At 38.2% G+C, this 7,163-nt stretch overlaps 1 long non-coding RNA gene across 1 annotated transcript; it reads right to left on the reverse strand.

Moving 5' to 3' along the window:
* Nucleotides 1–474: 474 nt before the first annotated feature.
* On the reverse strand, nucleotides 475–1,085 carry LOC106098421 (uncharacterized). Its single transcript, XR_001224636.3, has 3 exons — nucleotides 1,011–1,085; nucleotides 748–939; nucleotides 475–665 (listed from the first exon to the last, which is right to left on the reverse strand). It is a non-coding gene; the product is annotated as an uncharacterized LOC106098421 (long non-coding RNA).
* Between the last annotated feature and the right edge of the window lie 6,078 nt (nucleotides 1,086–7,163).

Raw genomic sequence — 7,163 nt, forward strand, 5'->3', positions numbered from 1 at the left:
ATAAATCTTTATATAGATTTGTGAATGTGTCCTTTTAATATGTGTAAATAAATCTGCATGCATAGATGGCTAAAAGTCCATATAAAGTCTTTAAACTTTAGAAAGTTTAGAAACTAAACTTTCTAAAGGCTTTATGGAGGCTTGGAGATATGTGCACATAACAGTAATAATGGACAACAGTCATATCCAGTGGAGCAGAGTAAGAACTCAACTGAACAGAAAAGCCAATTTTTTTATTGAGTTAAATCGTCCTCATATTCACTTAAGTTTGTTTGTTTTTATACCATTATGTAGAACTTACACAGTGACAAACTGGATTTCATTTCCTCTATATTCTATTGTTACTCTCTTGACTGCAGTGCTATAATATTTACTATTTGTCAATATAAATAGTACCATAGTGGCCCGAGAAGAGAAGTGGACTCAAATGCAAATTCAAAAACCGGAGGCTCGGAGTGTAGTGAACAAAGAGCTTTTATTTACAATGATGAGAGATACCAGATAAACTAGGCTGTGACTATGAACTAAGTCAAAAACACTAAACATGAACTGAATGACTAGGAAACTAGAAAGGCCAACGCTGTAAACATGAACAGTATTATGTTACTATGCTGCTGTGTGCAGGAGCTTGATGGGGGGAGGGGAACTGTTGCTGACCAAAGGCACTGAAACAGATGAAGAAAGTGGTCAGAGATGTCCAGAGGAATGGTGGGTTAAAGGTCCAGTAATCAAACTGTGATGCCTTACTTGCTCGCAGGAGGGGAAGGCGAGAGGCAGAGATCCGGGTGAGTCCGGAGCACTAAGCTGAATTGCAGGGAGGCAGGCAGCTGAGAATGGTACGATGAATGAGGCTTTTTTACAAACAGCAGCAGTACAGTAGAGACCAGTGTCCACATAAGCGAGTATGGTGAGTTTGGAGAGGTGGGTTCTGTGAACCACCTAAGAAACAGGAGAACAAGGTAAGTACAAACGCTATGATAAACAAGAGATATCTGAGGCCACAAACTAACATGGGTTAGCAGATAATCTGGCAAGGACTAGTTGTGAGCGCTGGTCTAATATACTGCAGGTGATGATTGCCACCAGGTGGGAATCCAGGGAGGTGCAATAAGGGCTCCACCCAGAGGAGGAGAGCAGATGCTGTGGAAAATTACCGTGACTCACCCAGACCATGACACTATTAGTTCTTACAGCCAGTTTATTAAACTTGATCGTCATTTTCTCTCAGTGCATGTTGTTTTTGAATATTTTGGGCTAATTTATGTTGTCTTGCTCTGTACATAATTTAGTTGTTTTATGATTGACTAGAGTATTACACTCAGTGTACAGGTTTATGTAATTTTTTACTTTATATAGTATTGCGACTGATTCAGGTTTTTTATTTGTTTTCTTAAAGGAGTTGATATGTGGCTTCCAGTATAATCTATTGTTTATTATCATCCTAAGAAATTTAATTTCAGTTACTTCAATATAATACGCTAGTTGGCTAACTTCCCTTTATGTGACCTTGATCAAGGCCTCTAGTCTCCTTTTTCATGGTGGCTGTTAGTATTATAGCCAAGCATCTCAGTGATCTCTGCTGTTGTGGTTGGGATTGTCTGTAATGCTGAATTCACATCTTCTAGTAGACCTTCAGAGGGTACTTCATGTGGTGCTGGCAGCCACTCACAGAGAGCTTAGGTTTCCAGTTTAACTGTGGTCCTGTCTCTCAGTTCAGCTGCTCTCGCGCTCAGTGCCTTCATTGCATCAGTTATATTTGGGGCTTGGTATCTCGGGTGGGGATGATAATATATGATGATAGTATTTATCATAGTTACTGTTTTTTCTAATCTTAGTGATGCTATAATAGCTATTTGCCAATATTAGTAGCCTTTTTTCAGTAGGCAGGCATTCCCAATAAATCTTTAAATTATACGTTAATTTTAGATTGATGTGTTCATTACAAAATAATAATAAACAAGTATGTTCATTATGGTCAGTGTGTGGTTGAATTTAGACAAACCAAAACAAAATATTGCAAAAAGCAGAGATGTTATCATAATACATGTCTTCCCCTATAGCATATGCATGGATTCCGCTACCTAATAACATATGTAACATGCAACATATACAGGGAATGCAGAATTATTAGGCAAGTTGTATTTTTGAGGAATAATTTTATTATTGAACAACAACCATGTTCTCAATGAACCCAAAAAACTCATTAATATCAAAGCTGAATGTTTTTGGAAGTAGTTTTTAGTTTGTTTTTAGTTTTAGCTACTTTAGGGGGATATCTGTGTGTGCAGGTGACTATTACTGTGCATAATTATTAGGCAACTTAACAAAAAACAAATATATACCCATTTCAATTATTTATTTTTACCAGTGAAACCAATATAACATCTCCACATTCACAAATACACATTTCTGACATTCAAAAACAAAACAAAAACAAATCAGCGACCAATATAGCCACCTTTCTTTGCAAGGACACTCAAAAGCCTGCCATCCATGGATTCTGTCAGTGTTTTGATCTGTTCACCATCAACATTGCGTGCAGCACCAACCACAGCCTCCCAGACACTGTTCAGAGAGGTGTACTGTTTTCCCTCCTTGTAAATCTCACATTTGATGATGGACCACAGGTTATCAATGGGGTTCAGATCAGGTGAACAAGGAGGCCATGTCATTAGTTTTTCTTCTTTTATACCCTTTCTTGCCAGCCACGCTGTGGAGTACTTGGACGCGTGTGATGGAGCATTGTCCTGCATGAAAATCATGTTTTTCTTGAAGGATGCAGACTTCTTCCTGTACCACTGCTTGAAGAAGGTGTCTTCCAGAAACTGGCAGTAGGACTGGGAGTTGAGCTTGACTCCATCCTCAACCCGAAAAGGCCCCACAAGCTCATCTTTGATGATACCAGCCCAAACCAGTACTCCACCTCCACCTTGCTGGCGTCTGAGTCGGACTGGAGCTCTCTGCCCTTTACCAATCCAGCCACGGGCCCATCCATCTGGCCCATCAAGACTCACTCTCATTTCATCAGGCCATAAAACCTTAGAAAAATCAGTCTTGAGATATTTCTTGGCCCAGTCTTGATGTTTGAGCTTGTGTCTTGTTCAGTGGTGGTCGTCTTTCAGCCTTTCTTACCTTGGCCATGTCTCTGAGTATTGCACACCTTGTGCTTTTGGGCACTCCAGTGATGTTGCAGCTCTGAAATATGGCCAAACTGGTGGCAAGTGGAATCTTGGCAGCTGCACGCTTGACTTTTCTCAGTTCATGGGCAGTTATTTTGCGCCTTGGTTTTTCCACACGCTTCTTGCGACCCTGTTGACTATTTTGAATGAAACGCTTGATTGTTCGATGATCACGCTTCAGAAGCTTTGCAATTTTAAGACTGCTGCATCCCTCTGCAAGATATCTCACTATTTTTGACTTTTCTGAGCCTGTCAAGTCCTTCTTTTGACCCATTTTGCCAAAGGAAAGGAAGTTGCCTAATAATTATGCACACCTGATATAGGGTGTTGATGTCATTAGACCACACCCCTTCTCATTACAGAGATGCACATCACCTAATATGCTTAATTGGTAGTAGGCTTTCGAGCCTATACAGCTTGGAGTAAGACAACATGCATGAAGAGGATGATGTGGACAAAATACTCATTTGCCTAATAATTCTGCACTCCCTGTATATGTATGAAAATGGCAGGGGGGTCACCAGTAAAACCGGTAAAACAGAGGTGGAAACAGTCAATGGGACATTACAAACTTACTCTTCAGAATTTGATCCATTTAGTTCAATAATATTTGAGCTATTGAATTCTGGTCACAGCTGAAATAATCAGAAGTACTGACCACAGCTGCCATTTCTTGCATGTAGCAGACAATAGTGATCTGGGCAGGTACCACTGGAGTGGGAGTCAAGATACAGGAAAATAACTAGTTAGCTGTAAATTCACTGGACTGTTTTCTCTGTTTGTTTTTTTCACATTGGTGCAAATCAGAGCAGTCAAAACATTCAATGATTTTTGGTTCAGGAGATAGCGGCTTTGCATTATTGTTTAGGAGTGAGTTGGATACACTGATGCTTTTAAAGAAAATAGCTGACTCTTAAATCTACATATTTGTGACAAGACTACAAACAGCACACCGTTCCTTAGCAAAGTATTTTGCAAAATATATAGTATACAAAGGAAATAAAGTAAACATGCAGCTTTCTCTCATGAGAGTGAAAACACTGTCTTTTGCTGAAAACAGTCTGCCTTTAAAAAGATGATGCACTAAAAGCCAACCTGACAGAATATTTATCAGTTCTGGTTTCTCACATTTCTTGTGTTTTATTATTTGCATGCAATAATTTGTTGTCCAAACATGTAACTCTCAGGCAATTCTAATGTAAGGTTCTAATGTAATGTTCTTCTTGTTCATCTCACAAATAATTTGATATTTTTGTTCAATTTTTAAAGGGAGGGAGGACACATGTGCCTTTTTTTTTTTACTACTTAAATAGGATAATTTAAACAATGATATAATCTTGTCTCAGGGCAGTGCAAATAGCCTACTCTTTATTAAGAATACAAAAACTTTGATGTCTGCAGTTATCCTGATTATTTGCTGAAGCAGCTGCATTATGTCACACAGTGGATGGAGGACAAGCTTTTCCAATCTCCCACCCCTGGACTCATCCATTCAGAGAAACATCTGACCTCAGATCAGGGTTTACAGATTTGTTCATCTGCACTGTGCTATTCTTTACACAGATAAATGGCTCGGTCTATTTTCTGCCATCTAAAGGTTCAACAAAGCCACTGTCACTGCTAAGATGAAACAGAGGGGTCTGATGCGATCCTTCAACTTTACGCACTTCATTCCTCTGCATTGCATCCTCTGTTTTCTTCCTTCCCTTAGTTTTTCCCTCCTTCTCCTCTGTTCTTATTTCTACATCTTTAGATTTCTCACTCACACAGCCTTCTGCCTCAATTAAACTCTTGGGCCTTGACATCTAGAAGAGGTAGCAACAATCCTGTGGCAAGAACGGCGATTCATTTCTGAATGAGGTGACACCCACTTCAGTGGAGCTGACATGAGGTCAGATGCAGTAGAATGAGATTCCCTGCCTGTATCGCTCTGCCTATAACACATGGCAGAGGTGAAATGTATGGCTACGTCACTGTCTTCTTAATAACCACCCTCTCTGTAGTATTGCCATGGGGTCAGGATCTGACCACTGTTGGTTTGTTGCAAAGTGGTGTTTACAGGAATTTTTACCATTATTTCTGCCAAAAGTCATCTTCACGAATATACACCCAAGTTGTACCAGTATCTAGATCAATGATATTATGTGTTGGGTGTTAACTCTTTAATTATATTCTGGACTGAATACATGGAACCAGCTAACAATGCTATTATAAAAATATCATCATTATCAAGACTGGCCATGTTGCCAAGTCAAGTTAAACTTGCAAAATGCTCTTTTTGGAAATGCTGCATGCATGTATAGTGGTCACTCACTCAGCATTGTCCTGGTTTAAATTCCTTCACTAAACACCATCTCAAGCGTAACATCAGTAAATGTTAATGGCTATAATATAATAATACAATAATGGCTATATTACACAGAAACACAGAAAGAATCACAGCTAGAATATGAGCAGAGTATTAAAATGTAAAGAAAAAATCATAAAAATTCATTGTTGCAGCAACAATAAAGCAGTGCTTCTAAAGTCTGGTTCATGGTACTGCTTATTTTATTTTTAGGTGCTTCTGTGAGATGAGGTCCGCGTGGTTTTTCACCTTGGAACTCTCCAATGGATGCCCTTTTTTGTCCAGTCCTTTTCTTACTTTTGAATCATGAACGCTGATCTTAACTGACGCCAGTGAGGTCTTAAGTTCTTGAGATGCTGTTCTGTGTTGTCATCTGAGTCACTGGTGTGCCCTTGGTTTAAATTTGGTAGGTGAGCCACTCCTGGGAAGGTTCACCTTTTCCAGGTTTACTCCATTCATGGCTCTCATTGTGGTTCGCTGGAGTCCCAAAGCCTTTCTAGACTGAAAAATTTCAATGACTGCTTCTCATCTGTGCTTGAGTTTGTTTTGATCATGGCATGAAGTATTGCCTTTTTGAGATCTTTTACCCTACTTCTCTTTGATTTAACAGGCCTGACAGTAATTAGACCTCGGTGTGGCTAGTGAATTTAAATTCAGTTTTCCAAAAACCGTGGTAAATCACAGTTAACTACTTTTTCATAGGTAAAGGTAGGTTTGTATAGCTCTCTTCTCTTAATAATTGAAATCATAACTGCATTTTGTATTTACTCTCTGCTCTGTCTAATATTAAAATGTATTTGATGATCTGAAACATGTAAGCGTGACAAATATCCAAATAAAAAAGAACAAAAGAAATCAGGAATCAGGAGCACAGTAGGCCTACAATCAGGCATCCATACTAACCCATGCTTGAACCCAAACATGCCCACAAACACACAGTTATTTGTTATTTGGTTGTTGGATAAAACGCTTATATGAAAATGTATTTGATATTCATTAAATGATCATTAAAATGAAAACTGAATAAATTGCTTGTTTCTAGTAAAATCTATGAGTATATGCAGAAAACGGTGACATTTTGGAACCTATTTAACACACTTTTATATTTTTTAATGCTTCTAACTCAACTATATTTTCATCATTTCAAGCTACAATTTGGCATGGTTTCATTTAGTATTCTAAAGATGTTGTACAATTCTCTCAACCCCATAATTCGTCTTTGGAATCACCAGCTTGCATCTAATTTTATGAGAAATATATAAAATACAAACTTTTTTACCGGTCAGGTACTATCAAGGTGGTATATCTCACTCAGTGAAGTAACATTATTTGTTGAAGAAGTCTGTTTAGTGTATATATTTAATATTAACAACCTTCTGCCAAATGTCTTCTCAACTAATGTTCCAGTCATTTCACAAAATCAATCCACAGTGCAACATACATTTTCATGTAGATGAGGAATAGGAGAAGCTGAAATTTTGATCATTTTGATCAAAGTAAAATGGTTACTTTGTAAGCATGGATGAGACAAGTAATAAATTGTATCACTATAGAATTGTAATACACTGTAAATACACTGGCACAAAATATTAATAATATTTTATATCCAGACACTCTAAACAATTCCCTTGCCAGTC

The sequence above is a fragment of the Oreochromis niloticus genome, linkage group LG8 (assembly GCF_001858045.2).
Source record: "Oreochromis niloticus isolate F11D_XX linkage group LG8, O_niloticus_UMD_NMBU, whole genome shotgun sequence".
Lineage (NCBI taxonomy): Eukaryota > Metazoa > Chordata > Actinopteri > Cichliformes > Cichlidae > Oreochromis > Oreochromis niloticus.